This window comes from Tachypleus tridentatus, chromosome 8 (genome assembly GCF_004210375.1).
Source record: "Tachypleus tridentatus isolate NWPU-2018 chromosome 8, ASM421037v1, whole genome shotgun sequence".
In the NCBI taxonomy this organism is placed as follows: Eukaryota; Metazoa; Arthropoda; class Merostomata; order Xiphosura; family Limulidae; genus Tachypleus; species Tachypleus tridentatus.
Window position 1 is genome coordinate 148,067,528 of NC_134832.1, and position 27,246 is coordinate 148,094,773.

Below are 27,246 nucleotides of genomic sequence, written 5' to 3' on the forward strand. Positions count from 1 at the left end.
CAGCAGACTAAACAAAATAAGTGAGTGTGGAAAGACAGTAGCAGCAGACTAAACAAAATAAGTGAGTGTGGAAAGACAGTAGCAGCAGACTAAACACAATAACTGAGTGTGGTAAGACAGTAGCAGCAGACTAAACACAATAACTGAGTGTGGTAAGACAGTAGCAGCAGACTAAACACAATAACTGAGTGTGGAAAGACAGTAGCAGCAGACTAAACACAATAACTGAGTGTGGAAAGACAGTAGCAGCAGACTAAACACAATAACTGAGTGTGGAAAGACAGTAGCAGCAGACTAAACACAATAACTGAGTGTGGAAAGACAGTAGCAGCAGACTAAACACAATAACTGAGTGTGGAAAGACAGTAGCAGCAGACTAAACACAATAAGTGAGTGTGGAAAGACAGTAGCAGTAGGCTAAACACAATAACTGAGTGTGGTAAGACAGTAGCAGTAGGCTAAACACAATAACTGAGTGTGGTAAGACAGTAGCAGTAGGCTAAACACAATAACTGAGTGTGGTAAGACAGTAGCAGTAGGCTAAACACAATAACTGAGTGTGGTAAGACAGTAGCAGTAGGCTAAACACAATAACTGAGTGTGGTAAGACAGTAGCAGTAGACTAAACACAATAACTGAGTGTGGTAAGACAGTAACAGTAGACTAAACACAATAACTGAGTAAAACATAACACAATAGGCTAGTAATAACAAAAAATAAATCAACAATGAATGAACTTTACTACATTAACAATAAATAAAATTCCTTATAAACTGGCAATAATCAGAAACACCTTCTCAACTTGAAATTCCTTTGTATTTTAAATTTGATTTACATCAAGAACAAATTGCACAGCAACTGGTGGAGAAACAGGTAAATTTTCTACGATTTATTCATTTAATACAAATGTTATATATGTATCGTACATCTGAAAACAGCCCTGCACATCTAACACAGATAAGCCAAACCCTTGATTCTGTAAACCTAATAAAGATAAATCAAACCTGTGATTCCCTACACCTGACAAGTAAAATAAACCTTTGATTCTATAGTCCTAATACAAACAAAGCAATCCAGTTATCCTGTAGGTCTAACACAGATAAATTAGACCATCAATGTGCAAGCTGATCAAACAATTACCATTCCTCTGATTTGGAAAACTACCTTAAAAATTAAAATAATTTTAACTTCTCCTTAAGAATTGAGAAACAGGATTTAACTTACTTGCAGGTGAAAATGTCATTGGTTTTCCACTGAGCTATCAAAGAGCACAAGTCGTTCCTGTCAGTTTTCTATCATAAAGCTAGGTGTATAATAAGTTACATTGTTACAAGCAGGATGAGTACCAATAGTTATGTACGAATTTTAAAACAAAGAAGCTATTTGATCAGTTCACCAGTGTGATGAATAGTGATAAACGTACCTAGTTTTCAGAAGATTTTGAAGTGATAATTTGTGGTATTAAATGCAACCATTCACTGACAAAGATCAAAACTTATCTCTAGGGGAAACTTTCAAAACTAACCAAACTTACTGCTGAAAACTGGTCGGAACGTATCTCTAGAAGAAACGTTTTTTTTTTTCAAAATTGATCAAGACTTACCTCTAGAAACTGATGAAATCCTATCTGTAAAGGAAACATTCCACTAGAAACTTGTTATAATTCTCCTTATTTGTACTTATCCATATGTATCGTAGTCTGAAAACAGCCCTGTGAGTCTGTACATCTAACACAGATAAGCCAAACCCTTGATTCTGTAAACCTAATAAAGATAAATCAATTGATACATATATACGTGCCTATATGTATAGGTTATATGAATGTGATTTAGAGTTGTAAACTTGTTTTTTTTCCTTTAGTTAGCAAATTTTATTTTTTATTGTTGTATATATAACACATACCAGTTCTAGCTGTAAATGAAATGTGTAATATGGTTGTATTTTTTTAAATTTTGTTTCTTGGAAATGTTGAATACACAGCCCAATCACTTTACATCTGGTTTATAATTCCCACCAACATGTGATAAATCAAACATATTTGGAGGCTAATGTTCTGCAGACTTTCATTACACAATGAAAGTTCTTTTAAGTCTTGTGCTTTAGGTCGTGGTTTATAAAAAAGAAATATGTCATACACCCATTCAACTTACTCAATGTGAATAGGGCAGAACATAAGGTGTTTTCATTGGTCCACTTGATACCCTCTTAACGGCAAACAACAGTTTATTTTGTCTTTACAAAAGACCTATTATTGGTTTATATATCTCTACAATTACTTGTATTGAAATTGTATATCAACCTTCAATAACTACAAATTCTAGTTCCAGTGTGTTTAACTTTTGATGATCAGTCAGTTGTTTCATAAATATCTAATAAATTGTGAATAACAGACTATTAGAAATGTACCATTTTAAAAACATCGATACGATTAAAGATCGTTCATAAATTTGCTTTGAAAATCCTGAAATTTACAGAACCAAACTTTAAGAAAAACAGGTTTCTTTAAGGTGACCTTTTGGCCAGATGTCCTAAGGAGCCTAGAAACCTAAGGTGTAACATTCAAGCTTTTATTTGTACTTCATCAGAAAACAAACACATAACAACCACAAGAATTTATCTACATGATAATCTAAACACATAACAGCCACTAGAATTTATCTACTTGATAATCTAAACATATAACAACCACTAGAATATATCTACTTGATAATCTAAACACATAACAGCCACTAGAATTTATCAACTTGATAATCTAAACACATAACAACCACTAGAATTTATCTACTTGATAATCTAAACACATAACAACCACTAGAATATATCTACTTGATAATCTAAACACATAACAACCACTAGAATTTATCTACTTGATAATCTAAACACATAACAACCACTGGAATATATCTACTTGATAATCTAAACACATAACAACAATTAGAATTTATCTACTTAATAATCTAAACACATAACAACCACTAGAATTTATCTACTTGATAATCTAAACACATAACAGCCGCTAGAATTTATCTACTAAATAATCTAAACACATAACAGCCACTAGAATTTATCTACTTTATCTTCTGAAGAAGAAAGAAACAGCAGAATTTATGCAATAGATACTTTGAGTAATAAATCATTTAATGAAATAAATATATATACAATGTCTCTTGCTTTTACTCTGAATGTCTTACTTTACACAAAATATCTCTTGCTATACTCACAGTGTCTCTTACTTTACTCACAATGTCGCTTGCTTTACTCACAATGTCTCTTGCTATACTCACAATGTCTCTTGCTTTACTCACAATGTCTCTTGCTATACTCACAATGTCTCTTGCTATACTCACAATGTCTCTTACATCACTCACAATGTCTCTTACATCACTCACAATGTCTTACTTTTACTCACAATGTCTCTTGTTTTACTCACAATGTCTCTTGCTATACTCACAATGTCTCTTGCTATACTCACAATGTCTCTTGCTATACTCACAATGTCTCTTGCTATACTCACAATGTCTCTTACTTTACTCACAATGTCTCTTACTATACTCACAATGTCTTACTTTACTCACAATGTCTCTTTGCTATACTCACAATGTCTCTTGCTTTATACTCATGTCTCTTGTGTCTCTTGTTCTTTTTCTCACAATGTCTCTTGCTTTATACTCACAATGTCTCTTGCTTATACTCACAATGTCTCTTGTTTTACTCACAATGTCTCTTACTTTACTCACAATGTCTCTTACTTTACTCATAATGTCTCTTGCTATACTCACAATGTCTCTTACTTTACTCACAATGTCTCTTGCTATACTCACAATGTCTTACTTTACTCACAATGTCTCTTGCTTTTTTCACAATGTCTCTTACTTTACTCACAATGTCTCTTACTATACTTACAATGTCTCTTACTTTACTCACAATGTCTCTTACTTTACTAATTTAATACTTCTAATATTTCATCGTAAGGACATAGCATGTATAAACAAGTTCAGAACATTAAAACTTTGTCTTGTTTCTAATATGATGTGTTTCACTCAAACTAGTCGGCTGTAACCTATGATAGAAAATTACCTTATCTCACGTTAAAAATGTCGATTTTGTGTTTTTTTCTCAGTGAGCCTGGAAAAGAAATCGTCGAGTATTTCCTCTTACTGTTCTAACTTTCACTGATAAATCATGTATAAACATCCTGCCAATATATAACGGATACCGTAAATTTTTAATTGAGAAGTGAAACAAAATATTCGTAAAAAAAGTAACATTCAACAAATCACCCACAGCCGTCAAACACGTCATATGTCTTATTTAGACCAGGACATTAGGTCCTTATATAAACAATTTAATCACTAGTAAGAAAGTGTTGTCCGTGAAATAAGATAGCTCTGATATTCAAACCATCTTTGAGGCTCTGTCAATATTTTTAAATCACCCACAAATGCAAAAATAGGGAAAGACAGTCTTTCTTACAAAAACGCTTGTGAGGCCACAAATATCCTCAAAAGTAAGTGCCCTCTTTCGGTTCGTGGAAATGTCTTTTCATAACATAACGTAATCCAGCTCCTCCAACTCCAGCAATCCGGAGCTACAGACAGAAAACTGAACATCAGGATTGTGGTGTCACAGTTCTAAACAGTAAGTAGTGTCAGACCAGACCTGGAACTTCTGATAAAAGAAAGTTTATTCACATAAATGACTTTAAAATGTATCACGATCATCTCTCTACTGGAAAGGTTTGATTTTTTTTTTTAAATCGAGTTTATAAGACATCATTTATTTTATATTGGCTGTACTTTAACCATAAAACTGCGACTTTAATTTTATTTTACGTACATTTGTCCTATCCTAGTTTTTGCTTTTGATACAGCAGTAACATACACTGTGCAATCGTTGACTTCGCTTCGTTCGTTTAGAACAAACTTCTAACAAGCTTTGAGTTAAATAATTCACGCTACAGAAGTCGAATGTTCCTAAGAAAGGTGTTGAGCACATAAAACAACTAGTATGATTCTGTGGAGCTTTAACTCGTTTTATTTATTTGTAAAATCTTCAAATAAGATTAAATTAGTCAATTAAAACGTTAGCCTAAGCCTGATGATGATACATACGTCACGTTATGTATTGAAGGCCTTAAAAGAACGCTGTTGATACTATGTAACACTAGTTAAAAGTGATTGGCTTCACTCGGGTTATTAGTTGGTATTTCACTCGTCAACTTTGTGTATGTATATGTGTGTTTTAAACCTATTTTAGATATGAAATACAGCCAACAATCCGTCCAAAAATATTTTGTTTTCCCAGAAACCTACAGAAGTTATCAGTTTTGTTGTAAAATAAAAATATCTGTGCTATAACTTAATAATTATTTATATTCATCTGAGAATCTCACATGGCATGTTATATCACAGATTTCTAACACAGCTTTTCCCAAGCATTTTATCCTTCCAGTGTCTCACGATATACAATGAGGAAAGCATAGACATTGTAGGTTGAGACAACAACCTTGAATGATTGTTCCTTGTTGATGCTGTTGGTAAAACGGAGTCGAAGCTGGAGCAACTTTGATAAATTAATTTTTGGTAAAAGAACCAAACCAGTTTTTGCTAGTTTGACACCAAACGACCAGTTTATTCATCTATTACATTATTTGCACGACTGATTTATCACTCTTATCTCTAAGATCTATAAATAATCATTACTACACGTTTAAAATGGATAATATGTTAATACAGAAATTTCCTTTAACTATAATCAACAATCTATGAAGTAATAGTTGTTAAGTGTTAAATTAATGTTGAATACTTTTATTAAACTATTGAAGTTGTTGTGTTAAAAGTATTAATCACATGATCAACATGACTAAATTTCGTTACGTGTTTACCGATTAACGCTTCGTTTCAGTATGGTCTTAAACTCTTGACCAGTTAGTATTTAGGCTAATTTCATAGTGTTCACATTTTCCTATTAAATGCTAAAAAAGTTTTTATTTTTATTTTCCCTTTTCTTATTTTCATCTTTCGAAGCTCTACTCAAATAAGTGGTCAAGTCTAACAACGTAAAATGTATATTTTTTCTTTATGTTCATTGGCCTTAAGATTTTGGCCACCAGTGTATGTATATCTGCCCATTACAAACACACACACAAATATATATTCAAAAAGAGGAAATTTCACAATATTTTGATCTATAATACTATTATCACTCAATATTCTTGAATCTAATATGTTTAAATAGCCGTAATTCACCATTTTGTTTGTTTGTTTATTGAATTTCACACAAAGCTACACGAGAGCTATCTGCGCTAGCCGTCCCTAATTTAGCAGTGTACGACAAGAGAGAAGGCAGCTAACTAGTCATTAACACCCAGCCCCAACTCTTGGACTACTCTTTTACCGAATAGTGGGATTGACCGTCACATTGTAACGACCCCACAGCTGAAAGAGCAAACATGTTTGGTGCGACGGGGACTCGAACCCGCAGCCCTCATATTACGAGTCGAGTAGCTTAACCACCTGACCATGACCAGCTTCACCATTTTGTTCGGCCCACGTTTTGTCTAACGTAATCGGTGACTTCATTTTGTTTGATGGAACTATATAACAATATATAGTTAGTTATTTGAAGACACGGAGCGTGTTACTTTTCATGTATTTTGCACCAATAACTTTATATAAAACTCTTTTCTAGAGTACTGATGCTCTGCCCACCACGTGTATTGAAACAATGTTTCTAGCAGTATAACGTACCACTATATCACCAAGACGCTCAATCAATTTAAAATGATTACAGAGAATCTTGATGGTTTAAAACATACAGAATGACGATGAGATTTTTCAAGAACCATCATCAAAATGGATTTTTTTTTAAATTTTGATAAGAAAATTAAGGAATTGTTTAGAAAATAGAAGTGGTTTTGAAATATACAGACAGTATGATATGGAGAAACCGAGATAATTTATTTTAAATATACAGACAGTATGAAAGAGAAATCGAGAGAACTTATTGTAAATATAAAAGATCGGAATGGTGTAAATAGAAGGAAAATATTACATCATTTATCTAAAGGTTTTTTTCTGAAAGGTACGTATTACGAGTGTTAAATTTTCCTTTTTCCCCCTATTCTTATAATTATGGAAGTTATTGCTATATAAAATGTTAATGGTTGTTCTACAGATATAAATAATTGAATTATATTATGCGTAATAATAGAGAATTACTGTATTCAAAGAAACCAATGTTCATGTAGAAAAGCATTCTTTATTAAGGAATAATTGGGATTATAACATATTTCATTCCTATACTACACAACAGTACAGATATGGCGTACTGGTTTAGCAGCCTATAGACCAGAAGGAGGGCCATCACCACCCACTGCCAACTCTTCGGCTACTCTTTTACCGACGAATAATGGAATAGATTGTAACATTATAAAGCCTCCACAGCCGAAAGTGCAATCATGTGACACGTATTCGAACCCGTGACCTTCAGATAACTAGTCGAGTGCCTTAACCACCAGTCATGCCGGACCAGAACTTGAGGGACAAACGTTGCTCCTTAAGATCAAACACCAAGTTATAGTTATCATCAAACACTTATTCTATCATCTTATGTTGACGATATAAATATTTATATTAGACAGGAGTCAAAATTTCGTGTTATTCAAAATACGATAAAGGAATTTGAAGCTTATTCGGAATCAAAATTTAACAAAGAAAAATCCTTTGGTTCATGGTTTGGTGCTTGGAAAACATGAACAGAAAATTAACTAGGACAAACATGGTCGAATCAAGGAATAAAAGTATTTGGAATGTTTTCAGGAAATTCTTTGGTGTGGAAAAAGAAATGTGGTAAACTTATCACAGTGTGGAAACTTTTTAAAACTTTTTATATTTAAAAGAAAAAATATTAATTATTAATCAAATTATTATTAGTATTATATGGCAGATACTTCAGATATTAGAACCACCTAAGAATTTGATAACTAATTTTCGAAACATTGAATTGAAATAGTAAATCACATGAGATGATTGGAATAAAGACATCCTTTCCTTCAGCATGACCAGTCATGATTTTAGCCTAAATGACATTTGACATCAAATTCTGGGTAGTCCATTTGTTCCAATATTGATAGATTGTTAGATGGGTTTTTTCAGCAGTATTTGGCAGGTAATCTTCACATATCGTTCATTAAGTAAGTGGGAATTAAACAAAAAGTGTTACTTGTCTATAGACATTCAGAAAACAGAATTCTGGGGCTTAATGGCTACAAGACAAAACTATAGGGCAAAAAAATTGTTCAGAATTATTTCGAGCCAAATCTAAAAAATAGTACTCAGGTCCACACCCTTATGATTCCCTTACTATGCGTACAAAGATTCAGATCTCTGGATGCTTTCCTTTTGAAGCAATGGCAGTAAAACTCACAGACAGACAGCTCTTTTTATTATAGATAATGTTTCACTTTATTGATTTGTTTTTCGAAAAATTATTAGAAAACAACTCATAAAACGCGTTAAACGTGCATTATTTATAATATTTTATATCGACTTGAAATAAAACGTCTTATGTTTCATGTTGTCCCGCCTGTTGATTACTGGTTTAAAATATTTTTATAAAGTACCTGATGAAACACAATATATAGACGTACCACCAATCAAAGATATAATCAACTACTTTAACAAACCTTCAAACAAGATATAAAATCGAGCCAACCAAATACATCATCAACTGCTTTAACAAACCTTCAAATTAAATATAAAAGTCAGCCAACCAAAGACATCATCAACTACTTTAATAAATCTCAAACAAGAGGTAAAAGTCAACCAACCAAAGATATCATCAACTACATTAACAAACATCAAAGAAGAGATAAAAGTCGACAAAGCAATACATCATCAACTACTTTAATAGATCTCAAACAAGAGGTAAAAGTCAACCAAGCAAAGATATCATCAACCACTTTTACAAACCTTCAAACAAAAAATAAAAGTCAACCAAACAAAGATATCATCAAATATTTCAACAAACCTTTAAACAAGATATAATAGTCAACCAGTCACATTTAATATCAATTATTTTATCAAGCCTTATAGCTGTTGGTGGAGAATATGTATTATTTCAAGGATTGGTACGTTGGTAAATAGGTTAGGTACATCTAAGCCTATCTCACTCCTCTGAGATTTTTGTGGCTCATTTTGTAATCTCTACAAATTTGACAGCGTTCGTAAAATGTGAGGATGTTTTCTTCTTACATTTAAACGACATCTAAGAGGTAGAAAGGTGAAACTTTGCATTTAACTATGAGATGGAAAGGTGTTAGTTATATACTTCATGAACCTTAATAAAGGTATTGTTTATATACTTCATGAATCTTAATAAAGGTGTTGTTTATATACTTCATGAACCTTAATAAAGGTGTTGTTTACGTATCTGATGAGCCTTAATAAAGAAGTTGTTTACATACTTGAACCTTAAGAAAGACATTGTTTATATATCTGATTAGCCTTAACAAAAGTGTAATTTATATACTTTATGAACCTCTATAAAAGTGATGTTTAAACATCTCACGAACTTTATTTAATAATGTTGTTCAGCTAAACAATGAACCTTAATAATGGTCATGCTATGAAAGTTGCCATTGGTAATACTTGTCTATACTATAGCCAGACAAAACAATGATAGAGAAAACAGTAGGTGGTTACCCGTACTGTACTCGTCATTGGTAATACTTGTCTATACTATAGCCAGACAAAACAATGATAGAGAAAACAGTAGGTGGTTACCCGTACTGTACTCGTCATTGGTAATACTTGTCTATACTATAGCCAGACAAAACAATGATACAGAAAACAGTAGGTGGTTACCCGTACTGTACTCGTCATTGGTAATACTTGTCTATACTATAGCCAGACAAAACAATGATAGAGAAAACAGTAGGTGGTTACCCGTACTGTACTCGTCATTGGTAATACTTGTCTATACTATAGCCAGACAAAACAATGATAGAAAAACAGTAGGTGGTTACCCGTACTGTACTCGTCATTGGTAATACTTGTCTATACTATAGCCAGACAAAACAATGATAGAGAAAACAGTAGGTGGTTACCCGTACTGTACTCGTCATTGGTAATACTTGTCTATACTATAGCCAGACAAAACAATGATAGAGAAAACAGTAGGTGGTTACCCGTACTGTACTCGTCATTGGTAATACTTGTCTATACTATAGCCAGACAAAACAATGATAGAGAAAACAGTAGGTGGTTACCCGTACTGCACTCGTCATTGGTAATACTTGTCTATACTATAGCCAGACAAAACAATGATAGAGAAAACAGTAGGTGGTTACCCGTACTGTACTCGTCATTGGTAATACTTGTCTATACTATAGCCAGACAAAACAATGATAGAGAAAACAGTAGGTGGTTACCCGTACTGTACTCGTCATTGGTAATACTTGTCTATACTATAGCCAGACAAAACAATGATAGAGAAAACAGTAGGTGGTTACCCGTACTGTACTCGTCATTGGTAATACTTGTCTATACTATAGCCAGACAAAACAATGATAGAGAAACAGTAGGTGGTTACCCGTACTGTACTCGTCATTGGTAATACTTGTCTATACTATAGCCAGACAAAACAATGATAGAGAAACAGTAGGTGGTTACCCGTACTGTACTCGTCATTGGTAATACTTGTCTATACTATAGCCAGACAAAACAATGATAGAGAAAACAGTAGGTGGTTACCCGTACTGTACTCGTCATTGGTAATACTTGTCTATACTATAGCCAGACAAAACAATGATAGAGAAAACAGTAGGTGGTTACCCGTACTGTACTCGTCATTGGTAATACTTGTCTATACTATAGCCAGACAAAACAATGATAGAGAAAACAGTAGGTGGTTACCCGTACTGTACTCGTCATTGGTAATACTTGTCTATACTATAGCCAGACAAAACAATGATAGAGAAAACAGTAGGTGGTTACCCGTACTGTACTCGTCATTGGTAATACTTGTCTATACTATAGCCAGACAAAACAATGATAGAGAAAACAGTAGGTGGTTACCCGTACTGTACTCGTCATTGGTAATACTTGTCTATACTATAGCCAGACAAAACAATGATAGAGAAAACAGTAGGTGGTTACCCGTACTGTACTCGTCATTGGTAATACTTGTCTATACTATAGCCAGACAAAACAATGATAGAGAAAACAGTAGGTGGTTACCCGTACTGTACTCGTCATTGGTAATACTTGTCTATACTATAGCCAGACAAAACAATGATAGAGAAAACAGTAGGTGGTTACCCGTACTGTACTCGTCATTGGTAATACTTGTCTATACTATAGCCAGACAAAACAATGATAGAGAAAACAGTAGGTGGTTACCCGTACTGTACTCGTCATTGGTAATACTTGTCTATACTATAGCCAGACAAAACAATGATAGAGAAAACAGTAGGTGGTTACCCGTACTGTACTCGTCATTGGTAATACTTGTCTATACTATAGCCAGACAAAACAATGATAGAGAAAACAGTAGGTGGTTACCCGTACTGTACTCGTCATTGGTAATACTTGTCTATACTATAGCCAGACAAAACAATGATAGAGAAAACAGTAGGTGGTTACCCGTACTGTACTCGTCATTGGTAATACTTGTCTATACTATAGCCAGACAAAACAATGATAGAGAAAACAGTAGGTGGTTACCCGTACTGTACTCGTCATTGGTAATACTTGTCTATACTATAGCCAGACAAAACAATGATAGAGAAAACAGTAGGTGGTTACCCGTACTGTACTCGTCATTGGTAATACTTGTCTATACTATAGCCAGACAAAACAATGATAGAGAAAACAGTAGGTGGTTACCCGTACTGTACTCGTCATTGGTAATACTTGTCTATACTATAGCCAGACAAAACAATGATAGAGAAAACAGTAGGTGGTTACCCGTACTGTACTCGTCATTGGTAATACTTGTCTATACTATAGCCAGACAAAACAATGATAGAGAAAACAGTAGGTGGTTACCCGTACTGTACTCGTCATTGGTAATACTTGTCTATACTATAGCCAGACAAAACAATGATAGAGAAAACAGTAGGTGGTTACCCGTACTGTACTCGTCATTGGTAATACTTGTCTATACTATAGCCAGACAAAACAATGATAGAGAAAACAGTAGGTGGTTACCCGTACTGTACTCGTCATTGGTAATACTTGTCTATACTATAGCCAGACAAAACAATGATAGAGAAAACAGTAGGTGGTTACCCGTACTGTACTCGTCATTGAGGTGGCAGATGAACTTGGGTCATTACTTTAAAAAAGAACAACTAATATTTGAAATATAAGAAAATGTTACCTAATTGTACAGTAAGGATCAAACAAGACTAGTATACCCTATATTAATGTTCTTTACTCCAAATACTGCTCTGTTAATTTGAGCCCCTGATGATGAACCAGTCAAGAGACCAGGTCTTAGGAATTCATATAGGTGATGTAGGAATTCATATAGGTGAAGTACATGCAAGCGCTCATATAATACTTAGTTCTACTTTTAGACTTCATCCATTACCTTCTTATACCGGATTACAAATTAATGAGGGGGGTATATACTTAATTACAGGGCGTTGTAAAGTTCATCAGAGAGGCTATAGATTTAATTAGAGGGCGTTAAAAATTAATTACAGTGGTAAGTACATGCATAATTTACATATTAAATGAAAAGATATTGTTCTGTAAGAAACTAGAACCTACTTTAACCCGACCTTATGTGAAACCTAGTCTAAATGACCGGGTCAGAAACCCCAGTTCTCAAATGTAGATATCCCGAACTTGAAATTACTGTTTATAAATAACACAACATCCTTCACTTCTGTAAACGTTTAACCGAACTACGGGGATTTACTACGATAGCTCTAACGATCTCACAATTAAACTTATTCAGGCTTCAACTTTGGACCATCTGATACAAAGTCCGGAGGCTAATCACTATATCAAACCACTCTCAACTTTGGACCATCTGATACAAAGTCCGGAGGCTAATCACTATGTCAAACCACTCTCAACTTTGGACCATCTGATACAAAGTCCGGAGGCTAATCACTATGTCAAACCACTCTTCAATATTTATGAATTCCATAAGTAAGACATAATGTGTTTTATTAACTTAACATTATTTTAACAAACGTTAGTGTTTAGAATCATTATATCTGTTTATTATCATGATTAATTATTTAATTAATATATTCTTATTATCACGATTATTTTACACTGTTAGCTCAATATAGTGATTTGAGACTAATCTAAGTTTCATAAGCTCATTGAACCTCGTGGTTCCCCGGAAGTACAGCGCTAAAATCCGAGTTCGATTCCTACGTGAACACAATAGATAGCCCAACGTAGCATTCCTAAAAACAACATACAAATCGAATCTTGTGAGATATGATGATAATTAAAACAAACGATACCATTAAGAGTGAAAGTATCTAACTGACAGTACAATGTACTGTAGAACAATAGACTATAGACCAATATACTGTAGAACAATAGACTCTAGACCAATATACTGTAGAACAATGGGCTGTAGAACAATAGACTACAGACAAATATACTGTAGAACAATAGACTATAGACCAATATACTGTAGAACAATGGGCTGTAGAACAATAGACTATAGACCAATATACTGAAGAACAATGTACTGTAGAGCAATAGACTATAAACCAATATACTGCAGAACAATGTACTGTAGAACAATAGACTATAGACCAATATACTGTAGAACAATGGGCTGTAGAACAATAAGCTATAGACCAATATACTGTAGAACAATGGGCTATAGAACAATAGACTACAGACCAATATACTGTAGAACAATAGACAGACTATAGACCAATATACTGTAGAACAATGTACTGTAGAACAATAGACTATAGACCAATATACTGTAGAACAATAGACTATAGACCAATATACTGAAGAACAATGTACTGTAGAGCAATAGACTACAGACCAATATACTGTAGAACAATAGACAGACTATAGACCAATATACTGTAGAACAATGTACTGTAGAACAATAGACTATAGACCAATATACTGTAGAACAATAGACTATAGACCAATATACTGAAGAACAATGTACTGTAGAGCAATAGACTATAGACCAATATACTGAAGAACAATGTACTGTAGAACAATAGACTATAGACCAATATACTGTAGAACAATGGGCTTTAGAACAACTAACCGTAGAACAATAGACTGTAGGAAAATGAGCCGTAGAGCAATGGACTGTATAACAAGAGAGTATATAATAATTATCTGTCGAACAATGGACTGTAGAACAATGGACTGTATAACAAGGGACTATGTAATAATTATCTGTCGAACAATGGACTGTATAACAAGGGACTATATAATAATTATCTGTCGAACAATGGACTGTATAACAAAGGACTATATAATAATTATCTGTCGAACAATGGACTGTATAACAAGGGACTATATAATAATTATTTGTCGAACAATAGACTGTAGAATAATGGGCTGTAGAACAATGGACTGTATAACAAGGGACTATATAATAATTATCTGTCGAACAATGGACTGTATAACAAGGGACTATATAATAATTATCTGTCGAACAATGGACTGTATAACAAGGGACTATATAATAATTATCTGTCGAACAATGGACTGTAGAAGAATGGGCTGTAGAACAATGGACTGTAGAACAAGAAACTTTAAAAGAATGTGTTGTAATATTTATAAATAAGAACACAAGAATAGTACCTTTGAATAAGTGTATTTATGACTTAATCACACTTTAGTTATAACCTTTGTAGCCTTGCACTGATTGAAAATTGATACTAATTTAACTGAGCATAAAGCTACTCATCTCAACACGAGATGGCGTTGGTTACTGGTGAAAATATTCAAGTTTTCTGTTTCTTGCTACCGCAGCGTAACGCCTTTGTTTTGTTGATAACATACTATAAACCGAAAAGGAAACTTAAAGTTCTTCTGAAAAAAGATGATTAAATTTCAAGCCAGCATTAAGATAAATTGTATCTAATTCTAGGGTTTCATGGATACGAAGTAACTAAATTTATTTTACTAGTTTTATCATTTTTAATTATAGTGTTTTGGTATCCTTAAATTCTGGGTGTATGTTCATATGGAGCTTTGATGTCTTCTTTCTTTGTGAGCCTGCCATGGCCAAGTTGTTAGGGTGCTCGACTCATAATCTGAGGGTCGCGGGTTCGGAATCTGCAACACCAAACATGTTCACTCTTTCAGCTATTCATTACAATGTGACGGTATATCACACTATTTGTGGGGAAAAAGAGTAGCTCAAGAGTTGGCGGTGGATGGCAACAACTAGCTGCCTTCCGTCTCGTCTTGCACTGCTGATGGTTAGCACAAATAGCTCTTGTGTAGTTTTGTGCAAAATTTAAAAAAAACGAAACAAATGTTCTCTCTTTGTGATATTCTAAACTACTTTGTGCGCATATATTCACCTGCATACATATTTTTTATGAGATATTTCATAATAATGAAACTAGATTTTTACTCCTTTTAACTATTATAATTAACTTCACGATCGTCTGGTATTACTATATAACTATGGCGTCATTACTTGTCAATAACAAGTTCTAATCGATCGTGTTAAGTTCATGTATTTCTTTCGTTCTATGTTATTCGGTTTATTTTTTTTTTTAGATTGCTTTACGTTATCCACTGGTGGATACAAGAGCAAATTCGCTTGAATATCACAAAGAAGTCAGCTATATCATATTCTCTATAATTGTGTTTGTTCTTTAGTTGCCAAGGGAACAAGCCTATTAGAGGTTTATTTCGTATTTTACTTGAGGAATAAACTGTTTAACGTTTTCATTCTATTGTTATTACGAAATATAATAAAATAGAGTTTTTATTTGTATCAGAATTGAAGTAAACGTGTTTTAAATGTCTTTGGTTCTGGTTCATAGAGTAGTAAATAATGGTGCATAATAGTTCTCAACTATATTCTCTTCAAACAACAACTTGAAAATTTATATTTTAAGTATTTAAATCAATGAACGCTTTGAAACTCACATTAACAGCGCAAGTTTACTTTCTTCAACTTCGGGAAGTAGGTTATACATTTCAAAATACAAAATTCTTTGTACTCTAGTTCTGCGCTCTTTTTAAAATGAAAATTTGGATGAAAGGAGTTCGTTTTCGTCGGCTAGACAACTGTTTGGCAATATCTGAACCTGAAACAAAGGTTTCTCTCTTAGAGAACGGTTTGGCAATATCTGAACCTGAAACAAAGGTTTGTCTCTTAGACAACGGTGCGGCAATATCTAAACCTGAAACAAAGGTTTGTCTCTTAGACAACGGTTTGGCAATATCTGAACATGAAACAAAGGTTTGCCTCTTAGACAACGGTTTGGCAATATCTGAACCTGAAACAAAGGTTTGTCTCTTAGACAACGGTTTGGCAATATCTGAACCTGAAACAAAGGTTTGTCTCTCAGACAACGGTGTGCCAATATCTAAACCGAAACAAAAATTTGTCTCTGAGACAACGGTGTGCCAATATCTGAACCGAAACAAAGGTTTGTCTCTTAGATAACGGTTTGGCAATATCTGAACCTGAAACAAAGGTTTGTCTCTTGGACAACGGTTTGGCAATATCTGAACCTGAAACCAAGGTTTGTCTCTTAGACAACGGTGTGCCAATATCTGAACCGAAACAAAGGTTTGTCTCTTAGACAACGGTTTGGCAATATCTGAACCTGAAACAAAGGTTATCTCTTAGACAACGGTTTGGCAATATCTGAACCTGAAACAAAGGTTTGTCTCTCAGACAACGGTTTGGCAATATCTGAACCTGAAACAAAAGTTTGTCTCTCAGACAACGGTTTGGCAATATCTGAACCTGAAACAAAGGTTTGTCTCTTTACAACGGTTTGGCAATATCTGAACCTGAAACAAAAGTTTGTCTCTTAAACAACGGTTTGGCAATATCTGAACCTGAAACAAAGGTTTGTCTCTCAGATGTGCCAATATCTGAACCGAAACAAAGGTTTGTCTCTTAGATAACGGTTTGGCAATATCTGAACCTGAAACAAAGGTTTGTCTCTTGGACAACGGTTTGGCAATATCTGAACCTGAAACCAAGGTTTGTCTCTTAGACAACGGTGTGCCAATATCTGAACCGAAACAAAGGTTTGTCTCTTAGACAACGGTTTGGCAATATCTGAACCTGAAACAAAGGTTATCTCTTAGACAACGGTTTGGCAATATCTGAACCTGAAACAAAGGTTTGTCTCTCAGACAACGGTTTGGCAATATCTGAACCTGAAACAAAAGTTTGTCTCTCAGACAACGGTTTGGCAATATCTGAACCTGAAACAAAGGTTTGTCTCTTTACAACGGTTTGGCAATATCTGAACCTGAAACAAAAGTTTGTCTCTTAAACAACGGTTTGGCAATATCTGAACCTGAAACAAAGGTTTGTCTCTCAGATGTGCCAATATCTGAACCGAAACAAAGGTTTGTCTCTTAGATAACGGTTTGGCAATATCTGAACCAAAACAAAGGTTTGTCTCTTAGACAACGGTGTGCCAATATCTGAACCGAAACAAAGGTTTGTCTCTTAGATAACGGTTTGGCAATATCTGAACCTGAAACAAAGGTTTGTCTCTTGGACAACGGTTTGGCAATATCTGAACCTGAAACCAAGGTTTGTCTCTTAGACAACGGTGTGCCAATATCTGAACCGAAACAAAGGTTTGTCTCTTAGATAACGGTTTGGCAATATCTGAACCAAAACAAAGGTTTGTCTCTTAGACAACGGTGTGCCAATATCTGAACCGAAACAAAGGTTTGTCTCTTAGATAACGGTTTGGCAATATCTGAACCTGAAACAAAGGTTTGTCTCTTGGACAACGGTTTGGCAATATCTGAACCTGAAACCAAGGTTTGTCTCTTAGACAACGGTGTGCCAATATCTGAACCGAAACAAAGGTTTGTCTCTTAGATAACGGTTTGGCAATATCTGAACCTGAAACAAAGGTTATCTCTTAGACAACGGTTTGGCAATATCTGAACCTGAAACAAAGGTTTGTCTCTCAGACAACGGTTTGGCAATATCTGAACCTGAAACAAAGGTTTGTCTCTCAGATGTGCCAATATCTGAACCGAAACAAAGGTTTGTCTCTTAGATAACGGTTTGGCAATATCTGAACCGAAACAAAGGTTTGTCTCTTAGACAACGGTTTGGCAATATCTGAACCTGAAACAAAAGTTTGTCTCTTAGATAACGGTTTGGCAATATCTGAACCGAAACAAAGGTTTAATCAGTGATGACGAGAAACCCACTTGTTGAGAAATTTATATGCAAAAACGGCTCCTTTGGGCTGAGAAAACACTTTACATAGAAGAGCGAACAACGTTTCGACCTTCTTCGGTCATCGTCAGGTTCACAAAGAAAGAGGTAACTGACCGGAAGCTGACCACATGTTTGAAAGGGGTTGTGTAACTGTGTGTCGAAATGTAGAGGGCGGTATTAGATGTTTGAATATATAATTTTATTTATTATATTAATATAGGTATAAAGGCGTTCCTTTATATTGGTTTATTTTGGGTTTAAGTTGTTGTATAAGTAAGGCTTCTTTAATTTTACGTTTGTTTATGTTTGTTTCTTTATTTAGTATTTGAGTGTTTTCTATGGTTATGTTGTGTTTATTTGACTTGCAGTGTTCGAAAACGTGTGAAGGTGACTTTTATGTTCTTTGAATCTGGTTTCCATTTTTCTACTTGTTTCTCAATATAGAAGTCGTGGCAGTTATCACATTGTATTTTATAAATAATGTTGGTGTGGTGTTTGTCAGTGTAGTTTTTACATAGTATAGACCTCAGTTTTGTGCCGGGTTTTTGAATAAATTTGGTATTAATTGGAATGTCATATTTTGTTACTAATTTTGCCAAATGTTGGTTATTTGTTTGCTGATGTCGGAAATATATGGTATACAGCAGTATATGGTTTCGTGGTTTTTTGATTCGTGAGCTGTATTTACTTTAGTTGGTTGATTTTGCTTTCTGTCTAGGTGTGTGCGTATAATGTTTTCTACGGTTTGTGGAGGAAACTTATTGATGTTGGTGAAGTATTGTTTTATTTTGTCTAATTCATCGTTAATTTTATCTGGTGAGCATAGTTTTATGGCTGTGTTTATTTGGTTTCTTAGTATGTTGAGTTTTTGTTTTGTTTCATGTGCTGAGTCCCAAGGAATGTATAGTCCAGTATGGGTGATTTTTCGGTGGATTTCCGTTTGAAATTGTGTATCAGTTCTTGTAATTTTGAGGTTAAGAAATGATATTTGATTGTTTTCTTCCTGTTTACATGTGAAGTTGATGTTGGGATGTATAGAGTTAATGTGATTGAAAAAATTAAGTATGTGTTCTGTAGATTTGAATCCCGCAACCGTGTCATCTACATATCTATACCAGTATAGTGGTGGATGTAATGCTGTGTTAATTGCTTGTGTTTCAACTTGTGTCATAAAATATTGGCTAGAACTGGTGATACTGGGTTGCCCATGCTTAGGCCGTTTGTTTGTATATAGTTTTGGTTGTTGAACATGAAGTTTGTCTTTATCGTGATGAATTCTATGAGGGTTGCTAACTGGTTACTGGGAATTTCTATAGTTGGGTTAGGGTCTCGGATATAGAGTTCTAAGGCTATCTTGCAGGCTCCAGTGGTTGGAACTTCTGTAAAGAGGGATATAACATCGAAACTGGCCATTAAGGCTTTATGATTAAGTTGATTTAGATTAGACTTGAAATTAAAAGAGTTTTTGATAAATGAGCTGGCTGATGTTACATATTTGGAGAATGCCCATGCTATGTATTTACCAAGGTTGTAATTAAACGATTCATATGTTGACATTATTGGTCGTAATGGACAATCTGGTTTATGAGGTTTGGGGATGCCGTATATTTGCGGTGTGCGTGAGTCGGTTTTACGTAGGTAGGAATAAAGTGTTTGTGAAATTGTGTTGGCTTTTTTCATTTGTAGTAGTAATTTGTTCAGTTGCGTCTCGTGTGTCTTTGTTGGATTTGTGGGTATTGGTTTAAATTTGTTCGTGTCTGATAGGATGTTATTCATTTTTTGGATGTATTCATTCGTGTTCATTATGACTATAGCGTTACCTTTATCTGCTTTTAGAATTTTTATGTTTTTTGTCTTGTTTTAGGTTTTTTATGCAATTAATGTCTCTTTTTGTAAGGTTGTTTTTCAGTTTTCTGTTTTGTCAAATTATGTTGATGGTTTTGTGAGAAAATTCTTTGAAAAAATCGTTTAAGATGTTGTTTTTAGGTGTTTCTGGAAAATATAAATTTGTAATTTTACCTGGGAAGGTTGGCTGTTGGATGTCAATAAAATTATCTAAGTTGTCTTCTTTCTGTTGGTTGTTTTTTGGTTGTTTCCTTGTTTTTGTTCTCTGTAGAAAGTATCACAAGTCTCCTGGCTAGGTCTTCTAAACATGTTTTGATTTCTATGGTTGGAATGTACCTAGGTGCTATAGCGAAGTTGACAAACAAGTAGACAAACAAAGGTTTGTCTCTTATATAACGGTTTGGCAATATCTGAACCTGAAACAAAGATCTGTCTCTTAGACAACGGTTTGGCAATATCTGCACCTGAAACAAAGGTTTGTTTCTTAGACAACGGTGTGCCAATATCTGAACCGAAACAAAGGTCTAATTCACAGCCATTTTGTTTTTATTAACGTTAACCCACGTGAATTCTAATGCAGTATATCCTTTCTCACACATGAATACCTTCTGGATCCATCTTCCATGATTTACTATATCCCCTTGATCCATTAAGTTTCTCTTGACTTACTAAGGCTCCCTCGATCCACTAATTTTCTATTGACTTAATAGGTTCCCTTGATTCACTAGGTTTCTACTAACTTACTAACACACCTGTGATCCCCTGAGTTTATTCTTATTCATTAAAACCCCCATAATCCACTATGTCTCTCCTCCTGCACCAGGATGTTCTTGGTCCACTAAGTCTTACTTAGTGTATTACTTTAAGTATTGTTCCCTGGATAACTTGGCCGACAACAGGTCTTTTATGGGTATCTCGTATTTAAGATGGGTATTTCTGGGTGTATACAATGATTTATATTTTCTGGTTAATTAGGATGAGCGGTCTTTTCTGGGTGGCGATGATTTACTTGGTCTTTTTAGGATAATGTGAACTTCGACGAGCTTTACTTTGTAACTAGGGAAAGACTGATCCTTTCTGGACAACTTGTACTTAAGTTTCTCTTTTCAAGATCTAAAATGATTGGTCTTTTCCAGATACTTATGATTTATTTGGTCTTCTCTGAGTAACTAAAAGTTATGATTGACTTTTCTAAAATAATTTTAATTTAAGTTGGTCTTTTATGGGTAACTTCAACTAAGATTATTTTTATGGATAACTATGATTTTGTTGTTATTTTATGGATAACTGGAATTTATGTTGTTGTTTTTTTCTGGATAAATTGATTTTAACTTGATTGTCTCTTCTGCATAACTATGCTTTTCTGGGTCTTTTCAGGATGCCTTAAGATTATGTTGGTCTTTTCTCAATAATTTGCATTCAGATTTGGTTTTCCTTAGGCAGGGATACTCATAGTGTTTAAGCCCGGCTCTCTTTAGTGAGGTTAAATATTCAAGGCCCTCTTACATAATAAAAATCAAGTGAGAATAACTAACGTTCTAAGAATACGTTCCCACAATAATATAGTTCCATAAATACATTTTACTTTCAAATAATTCCCTCAGTTTAAACCTTTCACTCTAAAACTAAAACCCAGGTGTGACCAAGTGTCTAGAGTGTCAAACTGTGAATAAGGGCATTCACGATTTGCATCTTGTTTTTGCAAAAACACTCCCTTACGTTGGACCAGTAGGTGCGCTGTATAATAGTGGTGTTCAAATCCAGCATTTGATTAGAGAAGATAATAAAAAAAATCGGAATAGATCACTGTTCAGGAGGTGCCTTTTCTCCAACCAACTAGTTAAAAATTAATGACAAATGTGCCCAGTTATTCCACGTTTAGATTTATATAAAAATCTGAGACGAAACAACAAGAAGTTAAAATAAAAGAAAAACTTTTCAGACAGCGGCGAGAATCAGAAGACACATTTGTTACTTTAATCTTACATTTTTTTCCAACTGTTTCGTGAACCACTGTAAAGCCTCTACAGAGTCCCAAGGGTTTGGAATTTACTATTTGTAAAAGTCTGTTCGAAGCCTAAAGTTTGTCAGACGAACGTAGTTATGAAACACATTGAAGACGTTTCTGAACGTTAACACATGACTCATTCTAATAAATATTGGACAGTTTGGGGTTAAACGGAGGACATGCTGTGGGGAGAGGAAGGAGCAGTCTTTAAAATAAACAGGATTGACATAAAGGGGGTTTGGTTGTTTCGGACATTCCCATGAAACCACACAACGGCTGTCTATCAACACTAGCTGTCCGTGATTTTGGACACATCGACTAGGGTAAAGACAAATGGTCAAAAACATTAATCGCCAGGTCTCTGACTACTCTTGTGCGATCTAATAATGGGATTTCACCGTCACTCTCATAACTCACCTACAGCCTTCAAGTGTGTCATTGAGGCGCAAACCTTTGGTCCCATAGTTCGGGCCACTAGCCTTTGGTCACTCCCAGTTAAACATAAACTCAGAAAATAAGCTACAAGCATTATGGTACATAGAGTAAAAAAAATAAAACTATGTTACTCAATGAGACATCATTTTTGTTTAGTGAAAAGCTACAAAATGAGGTACTTACACTCTGTGGACTCGAACCTAGGATTTTAGCGTTGTACCTCCATAAAATTATCGCAGACTCACTGAAGGAGACGCATTCTAGAACTGAAAACGTTCGAGTTGCGTATCAGCTGCTTTCTTGCCAACAATAAGGAGATTATGTTTTATGTTATCTAACTTTAATAATAAGCAACACCAAAACATTAAGTGTTTGTGTGTGCTTTTCTTACAGCAAAGCCACATCGGGCTATCTGCTGAGCCCACTGAGGGGAATCGAGCTCCTGATTTTAGCGTTGTAAATCCGGAGACTTACCGCTGTACTAGCGGGGGGCGAAACATTAAGTAACTGACCCAATTTAAAAGCATCCAAGTTATTGAAAGATAAAATTATTTTAAAAGGAGAAATACACTTTATTTTATAATGTACATTATATCATTGACAGAAATGCAAAACTTTAATAATTACTGCTAATGTCAGTTTTAATATTTACGGTTCACAGCGGTTTTAACAACTCTTACAATTAGCACTAATAAACTACAACTGTTAGCGGGTTTAATAATCCTTAACTAACACTGGTTTTATTGATACAACTGATATCGATTTTATTACTACCAACTAATACTAGTTTTATTACTACAACTGATTTCGGTTTTAACAACACTTACAACTGACACTAGTTTTATTACCACAACTGATTTTGGTTTTAATAACACTTACAACTAAGTTAGTTTTATTGCTACAACTGATTTTGGTTTTAATAATACTTACAACTGACACTAGTTTTATAACTACAACTGATTTCGGTTTTAATAATACTTACAACTAACACTAGTTTTATTACTACAACTGATATCGATTTTAATAGTACCAACTAGCATTCATTTTATTAGTACAACTGATTTCGGTTTTAATATCACTTACAACTGAGCTAGTTTTATTACTACAGCTAATACCAATTTTAATAATACTTACAACTAACAGTAATTCTATTACTACAACTGATATCAGTTTTAACATCATTCACAAACAAGATATCTTCGGAGAGCTACTTCTGAAGATTTGTTTTAATCAAAGTCAGCTGGTATCCTGAAGCACATGAAATAATATACAACTAGAAAAAACTGTAAATTATAAACAACTGAGACAAGTTGAAAAGAAGTAAGTTAAACTCCAAATATTAGATAATTGAGACAAACTTTAAATAATAATCAACAAATATAAATTATAAATAACTGATATAACGTTTGAAATTTAATTAATTCGTATAATTTCGTATAGTTTCATTGTTGTTAGGCACAAAACTATGTGGTTGGATATCTGTACCCTACTCGCCACAGGATTCGAAACTCGAATCCTATCGCCTTTCGTCATATGAGCAAAAAATCCACTAAAATTCTCTAAGAAATCAGATTAATGTATAATAATATATAAGAAATTTAACAATTATTGGGTGGTTTGAGTTTCATAATAATTTGTTTTCATAAGTGTAAATAAAAAAACCAGAGGATAATTTAACGTAGGAAATTCTAAATGTATGATTACAACACCAATTGAAAATAATGAAATCCAACATACATACAGAATTCCCTTGCTAGGTATGTATATATGTTATTTCATTTTGTCATTTTCAAACTCGTTTTGTCACTTAAGTGTAATGCTTCTTTCTAGCATAACACATAATACAACAGTTATTTGACTAGGCTTTCTTTAGGGTCCATTTTTCACTGGACAATGTTGAAAAACAAGTTCTTATAGAAGTAAGATTTATACAGTTATTGAAAATATAACTATTGAAGAACCTTGTGTCAAACATCTAACACTTAGACTATATTCTATCATATTTTTAAACCTTGATAAAGATGATTACTTGTTAACACGTGTTCTACTTTACCAGATTATATTGTAGATAGAATAAAAAGGTAAAACATAAACAAACTGTAAGAAGGTTTTCTCTTCTGCTGCCTTTTTACTGTGATAACATTTCAGCTGTTGACTTTGTTTACCATCCTTTATAAAAACACAAATATTAAACCCATCACCGAAATGTACACCACCTCTGTAGATTAGTGAAGATAGGTAGAGATATTAATGTGATAACATTTACATCACTACAGTAAACCTAGCTATAGCAGACTAATAATAATAGTTATTTTATATTAGTCTCGTTCCATAGATCATAAATGTAAATTTTTGTTATAATGTGGTGTTATATGAAGTGTGAAACATATATAAGGAGTTGAATTAAAATGAATTCCTTTACCTACATCTCACCATGTCCATAATTATCTGTTTTTATAAATAGATCCCTAGCATCTCACCATGTCCATAATTATCTGTTTTTATAAATAGATCCCTAGCATCTCACCATGTCCATAATTATCTGTTTTTATAAATAGATCCCTAGCATCTCACCATGTCCATAATTATATGTTTTTATAAATAGATCCCTAGCATCTCACCATGTCCATAATTATATGTTTTTATAAATAGATCCCTAGCATCTCACCATGTCCATAATTATGTTTTTATAAATAGATCCCTAGCATCTCACCATGTCCATAATTATCTGTTTTTTATAAATAGATCCCTAGCATCTCACCATGTCCATAATTATATGTTTTTATAAATAGATCCCTAGCATCTCACCATGTCCATAATTATATGTTTTTATAAATAGATCCCTAGCATCTCACCATGTCCATAATTATGTTTTTATAAATAGATCCCTAGCATCTCACCATGTCCATAATTATCTGTTTTTATAAATAGATCCCTAGCATCTCACCATGTTAATAATTATCTGTTTTTATAAATAGATCCCTAGCATCTCACCATGTCCATAATTATCTGTTTTTATAAATAGATCCCTAGCATCTCACCATGTCCATAATTATATGTTTTTATAAATAGATCCCTAGCATCTCACCATGTCCATAATTATCTGTTTTTATAAATAGATCCCTAGCATCTCACCATGTCCATAATTATCTGTTTTTATAAATAGATCCCTAGCATCTCACCATGTCAATAATTATCTGTTTTTATAAATAGATCCCTAGCATCTCACCATGTCCATAATTATCTGTTTTTATAAATAGATCCCTAGCATCTCACCATGTCAATAATTATCTGTTTTTATAAATAGATCCCTAGCATCTCACCATGTCCATAATTATCTGTTTTTATAAATAGATCCCTAGCATCTCACCATGTCCATAATTATCTGTTTTTATAAATAGATCCCTAGCATCTCACCATGTCCATAATTATCTGTTTTTATAAATAGATCCCTAGCACCTCACCATGTACATAATTATATGTTTTTATAAATAGATCCCTAGCATCTCATCATGTCCATAATTATCTGTTTTTATAAACTGACCTTTAATTGTTGCTCACAGATTTAGCTCTGTAATTTATAAGCCATTTAAACGTACAACTACCACCACTCCAACCATCTGAATGTTACTTAAAGAAACACACTCACCTGTTATGTAATCCCACTTGACTTCTCTTTCAGGAAATGAGTTGATTTGAGCATAATACATTTCAAATCCACCCTATTCTAATCACCTGCATGTGGTGGAAACTAAATATAGTGATAAAAACAATATTCACCCTATGTATTTCCCTCTGAAGCAAAACTGAAATAAAGGGGAATATGTAATTTCATGTTTAGTTATTTTAATTGAATAAAGCAATTAACTCTTACCCTTTCAGTTGTACCAAATATCTTGGTTGTTATACATAATAAAATAACACAACTTGAATATCTACAATAGATACATGTGTAATGAAGATTACATGCTTGAAAAAAACAATTTTATTACAAGCTCCAAATGGACATACCCAAAATGTGTCTTCATACCTGTGTTTAGGGTATGATCAAATCAAATTATTTACTTCTCAGATTCATATTACACCCTAATCTTTTTAGTTACTCAAAAATCTATACTTATTGTCTTGAAAATAAACAACTGTAAAAGAGAACACATGATTATCAACATGCTATTATGGATATTTTTGTATACGAAAAGGTAATGAGACAATCAGCTAACAACAAATTTTCAAAACACGTTTTCTAATTAATCACAATAAAGGCTTAAGTCATACTTACGGTTTTTGTGTTATCGCTTTAAAATTAAATTTTTATGCTAACACCATGCTAGTTTTAACACCTTATCAGTGTTTACTTCCTTAGTTTGTTGAGAAACATTTAACACAAATTCAACATATTATTCATGTTTGGAAAGCTGTCCATCGTTTATTAGTTAGAATTTTTCATATATTTGTGTAAGATACGTACTAAGAGAAATTTTCCGCAGAACCCTGGCAATATCTAGTTGGTCACTTAAAAAGCCTGGCCTTATTTTGAACTGGACTTCTAT

The 27,246-nt window shown here is 33.7% G+C and overlaps 1 long non-coding RNA gene across 3 annotated transcripts; it reads right to left on the reverse strand.

Moving 5' to 3' along the window:
* Positions 1-1,416: 1,416 nt before the first annotated feature.
* LOC143224312 (uncharacterized) lies at positions 1,417-27,246 on the reverse strand. 3 transcript variants are annotated; one of them, XR_013013325.1, is made up of 3 exons: positions 27,165-27,246; positions 26,346-26,447; positions 1,417-1,763 (listed from the first exon to the last, which is right to left on the reverse strand). It is a non-coding gene; the product is annotated as an uncharacterized LOC143224312 (long non-coding RNA). The 3 variants fall into 3 exon arrangements; XR_013013324.1 differs by having other exon boundaries at positions 26,976-27,244; XR_013013326.1 differs by lacking the exon at positions 1,417-1,763 and adding an exon at positions 7,265-7,556 and having other exon boundaries at positions 26,976-27,244.